This window comes from Lithobates pipiens, unplaced genomic scaffold (genome assembly GCF_037356315.1).
Source record: "Lithobates pipiens isolate NorthernLeopardFrog02 unplaced genomic scaffold, aLitPip1_a1.2 Scaffold_22, whole genome shotgun sequence".
Classification (NCBI taxonomy): domain Eukaryota; kingdom Metazoa; phylum Chordata; class Amphibia; order Anura; family Ranidae; genus Lithobates; species Lithobates pipiens.
In genome coordinates, this window is record NW_027507784.1 from 345512518 (window position 1) to 345522141 (window position 9624).

The following is a 9624-nucleotide window of genomic DNA, read 5'->3' on the forward strand; positions in this document are numbered from 1 at the left end:
TTTGTGTATGGGTGCTTAATGTATAGAGTGCCTAAAGTGGCTATCAGAACTAGCTTTAAGCTCAGACCCCCCTACCCCCCCTTATATCTACGCCCCTGTCTCACAACTTTGTGTAGCTGTTGCCGTTTTTCTACGTTCTTTAGCAGCGGCTTGGCTTTGTGTATGGGTGCTTAATGTATAGAGTGCCTAAAGTGGCTATCAGAACTAGTTTCAAGCTCAGACCCCCCTATCCCCCCTTATATCTACGCCCCTGTCTCACAACTTTGTGTAGCTGTTGCCATTTTTCAGTGTTCTTTAGCAGCGGCTTGGATTTGTGTATGGGTGCTTAATGTATAGAGTGCCTAAAGTGGCTATCAGAACTAGCTTCAAGCTCAGACCCCCCTATCCCCCCTTATATCTACGCCCCTGTCTCACAACTTTGTGTAGCTGTTGCCGTTTTTCTACGTTCTTTAGCAGCGGCTTGGCTTTGTGTATGGGTGCTTTATGTATAGAGTGCCTGGAGTGGCTATCAGAACTAGCTTCAAGCTCAGACCCCCCTATCCCCCCTCATATCTACACCCCTGTCTCATAACTTTGTGTAGCTGTTGCCATTTTTCAGTGTTCTTTAGCAGCAGCTTGGCTTTGTGTATGGGTGCTTTATGTATAGAGTGCCCGGAAGTTGCTATCAGAACTAGCTGCAAGCTCAGACCCCCCTATCCCCCTTATATCTACGCCCGTCTCACAACTTTGTGTAGCTGTTGCCGTTTTTCTACGTTCTTTAGCAGCGGCTTGGCTTTGTGTATGGGTGCTTAATATACAGAGTGCCCGGAGTGGCTATCAGAACTAGATGCCTCTGTCTCACAACGTTGTCTAGCTGTTGACATTTTGTAGTGTTTTTCGGCAGCTGCTTTGCTTTTTATATTTTAAAAAAATAAATAAAATACAATGTATGATGTTATAAAGTTTGGCTTGGGAAGCACAGAAGGGAAATACAAGCCCTGACTGGATTTAATTTTCTCTGTGTAAAACGATTGGCCTCTTTTTCCCAATAAAATACTTTTTTTTTTTTTTTCATCCTTTGAACATCTCAGTGCTGCTGATCTTCTGCAGCCTCTTTGCAGCCAATTATTGTCTCCATGTGTCTCAGCAATGGCTGCATGACATTTCTCAGGGCTGGTTTACTGATGGTGACAACAGCAGACCTGTCTAATGTGTGCTGAAACCTCCACTTGTAACAGAGTGACAACCCAGGAACGCAATTGGTAAAACAGGAACAGAGCGTAGTCACCCTATAACAGGAAGTTTCAGAAGGGGGTCCTTCATGGCAGGATCACCATAGATTATTTTTTTTTTTTTTTTTAAATGACAGCTGCAGATTTTTAAAGGATTGAAAACTACTTTTTGAAATTACATTAATGGTAAAAGCTTATATAAGAATTCAGCGATCGGGGTTTCATTTACTTTATTCACCTAAACAAATATAACAGGTGCGACGCTGAATGCATTCCCCAACGTAGACATACCGGTGAGCACATCTGCTCCTTTCTTTACATAAAAAAAAAATAAAAAAGGAATATTTAGTAAGAATGTAAATATTCCTCCTTTTTCCGCTTTAATTCCAAAGAAACATTTGCAGCGATGGTTATAAATCTGGTCACATTTTAGTTGAATGTGAAATCTTATTTCATAAAAAAAAATAAAAAAAAATGTATTGAAACAGTTTCATTCTTAGAGATAGCCTGCCTTGTATGGATTTGTTGAATGACTGGAGCAGCCTGTGGGCAAGGGCGCCACCTAGTGGGAGTAACAATGTCATCTTGTGTGAGCTCAGTAATTTATGTAGGGTGGTCGGGTCACTTTAAAAGAACAAATTAGAAAGTGCAAATATAACACAGCGGTGCGCCCTGGGAAAAAGCAGCTAACGCAGCAAGGAGACCATTGCAATACTAGTAATAAATGGAAAGTGCGGCAAAAAACGTTAAAACTTTAAAGCTTTAAGACTTTAAATTACTTTAAAAGAACATGGAAAACTAGGAGGGGGGGAGGGGGGGAGCGTTGCTGGTTTAGAAGATATTCACGGAAACCAACAGGCGAGACTTACCTGTAAGCTTAGTACTTACAAATTATTCACTACCACTCTGAAATGTAAACTGCCGAAATGTTGACTGGGGACATGATACAAGCGATGGTCAGAGACTGCAGGCATGATACAAGAGATGGTCAGAGACTGCAGACATAGTACAGGAGATGATCAGAGACTGCAGACATGATACAAGAGATGGTCAGAGACTGCAGACATGATACAGGAGATGATCAGAGACTGCAGACATGATACAAGAGATGGTCAGAGACTGCAGACATGATACAAGAGATGGTCAGAGACTGCAGGCATGATACAAGAGATGGTCAGAGACTGCAGGCATGATACAAGAGATGGTCAGAGACTGCAGGCATGATACAAGAGATGGTCAGAGACTGCAGACATGATACAGGAGATGATCAGAGACTGCAGACATGATACAAGGGATGGTCAGAGACTGCAGACATGATACAATATACCATTGAATGTGTTTCGTTCTTTCTGTTCATTGATTGCAAATATAAAAAATAAAATAAAAACTGTTGATCCCACCAGAAATCCAATGCATTTGTAAATTCCTATGAAGTCTGCCTGTGCTGCACTGAGATCTCAGTCAATATTACCAAGCCCTGCCCCGCCCAGTCTCTCAGGACGGACTACAGAACATCTCCTTTGTTATAGAGAGGGGAAGAGGGAGGTGTTCTTTAGTCCTGTCCTAGGGCGACAAACCTTCTCCTTCTTATAGTGAGTGTTGTTGCCATAGCACAGGAACTTTGTTACTGGCAGGATCACCAAGTCAACATAAATTTGAAAAATGAATGCGGCAAATCTAAGGATTGCTAAACTCTATATATACAGTATATATATATATATATATATATATATATATATATATATATATATATATATATATATATATATATTGCATTTTTGTTCTAATAAATTTCTGGATTGGATTAAGTTATGATAATTTAATTTGATACTTTGTATTAAAAATAGGTTGAGACCTCCCACAAAGTGTTTCTAGTCCTCCTATGATGTATTTATATATAAAATATCCATTGTTTATACATTGTTTATACATTGTTTATCCATTGTTTATACATTGTTTATACATTGTTTATACATTGCTCTGGGTAAAATGAGTACAACTGCACTTTCATAGTGTACAGTCTATTCGCCTTTAGTAAATCCCCCGACCCCCTCTGTGTCCATGCAGGACTATAAAGCAGTGGTGGCCCCAACCATCATCAAAGGGCCACACAGAAAAATTAAAGCAGGGTACCACCCAAAAATGGAACTTCTTCTTTAAGGACTCATCACCCCCTTACATGCCACATTTGGCATGCTATTTTTTTTGGGGGGGGGGGTACCTAGTTTTGACAGGTACCCAGCTCCCACTTGCACTCAGGCCTTCTAGGTGACTTAAGCGTAAGTTCTCCTCTCCTCACCCCCCCCCCCCTCCCTCCCTGCAATCTTCTGGGACACCTCACAGATCCCAGAAGATTGCCCGGCCACTGAGCAGGCGCAGCGTGTCTCGCGCAAGCGCAGTGCACACCCGGCTGTGAAGCCATAAGCTGTCACAGCCGGGTGTCCATACTTGTGATGCCGGCGCTGGGGAGAGAGTGAACAGAGGGTTCGGGCGGCACACATCGCTGGATCATGGGACAGGTGAGGGTGTGTTTATTAAATATCAGCAGCTATACTTTTTGTAGCTGCTGGCTTTTAATAAACACAAAAACAACTGGAACGCCGTTTTAAGTAAATATTCAGTGTCAGAGACAGTAGACACACAACAGGATATAGTCATAGACTATGGACATGATACAAGAGATGGTCAGAGACTGCAGACGTGATAAAGGTGATGGTCAGAGACTGCAGACATGATACAAGAGATGGTCAGAGACTGCAGACATGATACAGGAGATGGTCAGAGGCTGCAGACATTATACAGGAGATGGTCAGAGGCTGCAGACATTATACAGGAGATGGTCAGAGACTGCAGACGTGATAAAGGAGATGGGAGAGATTGCATACATTATACAGGAGATGGTCAGAGGCTGCAGACATTATACAGGAGATGGTCAGAGACTGCAGACATGATAAAGGAATAAAGGAGATGGTCAGAGACTTTGGACATGATACAAGCGATGATCAGAGACTTTGGACATGATACAAGAGATACTCAGAGACTGCAGACATGATACAGGAGATGGTCAGAGACTTCGAACATGATACAAGAGATATTCAGAGACTGCCGACATTCCAAAGACATGCTGGTAGGTTAATTAGACCTTGTCCAAAAAATTGGCCATAGTATGTGGATGTCAATGTTGTATGTGTTGTAAGTGTGTCGGGACCCTACAGGTTAAAGGACCACGTAAAAACTGCAGATGGACACCGGTGGCAAGAAAGCGCCCTGAGGCGATTCAGTTCGCATAGGTAGCGCTATGCTAGTCACTCATTCATTCATTCATTCATTCAGACATGATACAAGAGATGGCCAAAAACTCACTGGAGACATGATACAAGAGATGGTCACAGACTGCAGACATGATACAAGAGATGGTCAGAGACTGCACACATGATAAAGGAATAAAGGAGATGGTCAGAGACTGCAGACATTATACAGGAGATGGTCAGAGACTGCAGACATTATACAGGAGATGGTCAGAGACTGCAGGCATTATACAGGAGCAATAGATCACGGTATGGCAAATCCTGTGACTTTCTTATGCTATACTTATCTCTATAGCAATATGCAATGCTAAAGTGCAGGTGCGAATAAATTCATATGAAACAGAAAGTTGGGACTAGGTGTGGTACCTGGTAAAATGACCGTGAGAAAAATATAATAAAGTGCCACAAAATAATAAAATATCACAGTGGTAGTATAAACTGGTATTAAGTCTGCTAGTGATGCTATATAAAAATTAATAAAATTAATATGAAACCTAAATACCATACACATAAAACATAAATGTAATAAAATAATAAAATAATATAATGCAAAGGATTAGAAAAATAGAGATGAGGCTCCAGATGACGTCCGTGTGACGAAACGCGTAGGGCGTGGCCAGGCAGCGTACACCTCGAGCTCAGACGGAGATTGCAGAGCGGGAATTTTAAAGCTGTACACACTACCGCACTTTTAAACTACTTGTTTGTGAGTATTTTTTACCTATTTGCTGCAATAAACAAATTTTTAAAACGGTATCACACTATGGATGTGCCTCTTCTCTACTCTATATAAACGTGGCATATTGCACTCACGGAGGAACGAGGGATCCCTAACCTTTACAGCTGAAGGAAGCCAGAGAGCCGCACAATAGCTAATATTGTGAAAGTTGATCCACCCCGGATGGGGTCCTCCTTCCGGTGAGAGCATAATAATTTAATACCCTTTTAAGCCACCGAATGTGAAGAACACGATTGGAAAACATCACTCCCCTCCTTTTTGCACCTGCGGATTTTTCCGCCACCTAATAGAGACTTGCTTCATCACGTCTAATGTTTACAATTTGCCTGCATTTTTTGCACATCTTTTGCACTATTTTTTGCACGTTTTTTGCATATTTCTATCTCTATTTTTCTAATCCTTTGCATTATATTATTTTATTATTTTATTACATTTATGTTTTATGTGTATGGTATTTAGGTTTCATATTAATTTTATTAATTTTTATATAGCATCACTAGCAGACTTAATACCAGTTTATACTACCACTGTGATATTTTATTATTTTGTGGCACTTTATTATATTTTTCTCACGGTCATTTTACCAGGTACCACACCTAGTCCCAACTTTCTGTTTCATATGAATTTATTCGCACCTGCACTTTAGCATTGCATATTGCTATAGAGATAAGTATAGCATAAGAAAGTCACAGGATTTGCCATACCGTGATCTATTGCAACTGTTGTGCATTGTGTGTTTATTATTTTTTGGATATTTTTTATATATTTTTTGTATTTTTGTTTTTTGTTTTTTCATAATTTTGGTTTTTGAACCAGCACGCTGGTAAATATATATTATCTCTGCCCAAAACTAACCAGCACGTTAGGAATTACTCTCACACATGTGAAAATTGACTAACACATTTAGCACACTTTTGTTCACATATTTTATATACCAACCTAATGGTAACCCCCACATATAGGTATAGCGCCACATCTATTATTTCCCTTTGTTTCTGCACCTTTCCACCCCCGGGTGGAAATCAATAGAGGCTGCTCTTACCTTTACACTTTTATTCACTCTTAAGGTTCCATAGCGCAACCCACCCCCCATTTATTTATTATACAGGAGATGGTCAGAGACTGCAGACATGATACAGGAGATGGTCAGAGACTACAGACATGATAAAGAGATGGTTAGAGACTGCAGACATGGTACAGGAGATGGTCAGAGACTACAGATAGGATACAAGAGATGGTCAGAGACTGCAGACATGATACAAGAGATGGTCAGAGACTGCAGACATGATACAAGAGATGGTCAAAGACTAGGGATGAGCCCCCGGTTCAGTGCACAGCAGAACATGCGAACAGGCAAAAATTTGTTCCAACACCGTTAAAGTCTAAAAAAAAATCAAAAGTGCTAATTTTAAAGGCTTATTTGCAAGTTATTGCCTTAAAAAGTCCCCCAGGGGACATGCATCAATGCAAAAAAAAAGTATTAAAAACTGAAGTTTTTTCGGGAGCAGTGATTTTAATAATGCTTAAAGTGAAACAATAAAAATGAAATATTCCTTTAAATATCATGCCTGGGGGAGTCTATAGTCTGCCTGTAAAGTAGCACATCTTTCCCATGTTTATAACAATACCACAGCAAAATAACATTTCTAAAGCAAAAAATTTAATTCAAAGGTGGCTGTAATGTATTGTCGGATCCCGGCAATATAGATAAAAATACCAAAGATAGCAAAAAAAATAAAAAATGGTGTGGATGTCTTCAGGTCTGGTATGGATAATAAGGGGAACTTCCCACCCAAATTTTTTTTTAAATATGGTGGGGGTCCCCCAGGCACTTCATACTCTGAACAGTAGTATATATACTATACGGCCTGCCCTATATACTCTGCAGAAAATTGGGCCTCAGGGCGGTGGTGGTGGTTCCTAGAACACTGTAACCCCTCACAGATACTATTGTTGGGCACAGGAACAGGCCCTGCTGTGAAACATAACTGCCAATTTCTTGTCTTTCTTGGGCACCCCCTCTCTCTGGGCTCACATTACTCCTTTCCTCAACCTGGGAACCAACATTGGAGCCTTCAAATCGCTGCGCATCCTCCAGCAGCATGTCCCCAACACTGTGGTCGAATAATTCTGGGGACTCCTCTGTGCATGATGATGGGGCTACGGAAGGAGTGACTGTGGACAAGGAGCCGGTGAAATAGGCCGCTTTGGAAGCTGCATAGGAAGGTAAACTACCCTGAGACTGGGTGACAGAGGATGAGGAGGATGGGGACGGCTTTGTTATTCACTCCACCAACTCTTCTGCATGTTGTGCTCAATAACATGGTGGAAAAAAAAGGACAAGCATGCCCCACGGCCACCTGCAGAGGACGCACCGTGTCCGCGACCACCACTGTTGACTGCAGACACAGAGGCTGCTTGCCCTCTTTTAGTGGCCTGTGAGCCTCTGCCTCTCCTTGGTGGCCTTCCGGACATGATGTATATTTTGTTTTGCAACACCACAATACACTGTATTTGTGTACTGTGTACACCATCAGAAGTGTATTAGAAACTGTACACCACCACCGAATGCACTGTAGATATAGGCTACACTATATTATATATATACACACTAGACTTTTTTTAATACACTGCTTAAAAGTATTGGAAACAGTACACCACGGAATGCACTATAGATATAGGCTACAGTGGATGCAGAGTGTATATATATATATATATATATATATATATATATATATATATATATATATAGACTTTATATATACATAGTCTGTGTGTATAAATATATATATACTTTTTTTAATACACTGCCTGCACTGACAAAATCGAGTAAACACTGAATATATAGTCTATGCTAACTGCAGAGTATATATGTATGTAAGGCATCCTGCCTTTGGCCAGTTATGGCTCTCTCAGCAGAGCGCGCTGGGATTGGCCACAGCATGCAGGTCAGGTGCATGCTTTGGCCAATCATCATACAGCAATGCACTGCGAACTTGCAGTGCATTATGGGGTGTTTCGCAGCGCTCAAATTTTCCACGAACGCCCCATAATGTTCGGTTTGTTTTAGAACAAATGAACACCCGGTATTCAAGTCAAACTTACGTTTGATTCGAACCATGGGCTCATCCCTATCAGAGACTGCAGACATGATACAAGAGATAGTCAGAGAATACAGACATGATACAAGAGATAGTCAGAGAATACAGACATGATACAAGAGATAGTCAGAGAATACAGACATGATACAAGAGATAGTCAGAGAATACAGACATGATACAAGAGATAGTCAGAGAATACAGACATGATACAGGAGATGGTCAGAGACTGTAGACATGATACAAGAGATGGTTAGAGACTGCAGACATGATACAAGAGATGGTTAGAGACTGTAGACATGATACAAGAGATGGTTAGAGACTGCAGACATGATAAAGGAGATGGTCAGAGACTACAGACATAATACAAGAGATGGTTAGAGACTGCAGACATGATAAAGGAGATAGTTAGAGGCTGCAGACATGATACAAGAGATGGTTAGAGAATACAGACATGATACAAGAGAAGGTCAGAGACTGCAGGCATAGTACAGGAGATGATCAGAGACTGCAGACATACTACAAGAGAAGGTCAGAGACTGCAGACATACTACAGGACATAGTTAGAGGCTGCAGACATGATACAAGAGATGCTCAGAGACTGCAGATACAAGGGATGGTTAGAGACTGTGGACATGCTGGAGTAGACTGTCAGAGACTGTGAATGTGATATAGAAGTTGTTGGAGACTGGGGACATGCTTCAAGAGAGTCATAATATACTGGAGAAACATTATACAAGACTGCTAGAGATCACTGCAATAAAACCACAATAGGGAAACCAAGATTAGTGTCTGCAGGGCCCGGGGGGGGGGGGGGGGGGGGGGGGGAGGTGCACGGTGCTATAGGCAAATAAAAAGTGCCAGAGGGCCGCAGTTGGGCACCGGGGGTTTAGAGGTCGAAAAAAAAAATAACTTGTGCATTCAGAAGTGAAGCATTTGGCCAGAAAAAACGCCACACATTCACACGCATTAATGGTGGATGCGTTTAGGCGAGTGCTAATGCATCCTGATGGCATGAATAAATGATTATTCTGGGCAATAGAACAAATGAAGGCCAATCCCGCATACATGTGCGTGCAAAACACGGCTGTAAGCGTGTTTTTTAAGCTGCGTTTTCCTTCCCGTGGTGCAAATGAAAAAAAAAAAAACGAAAAAAATAAAATAAAAACCATCCTGTGTGCATGAAGCCTGTCACACAAATCACAATAAACTTGTCAAGAAACGAAAATCCCGGCAGCAAGATACAAACTTTCATAAACTTAAATATT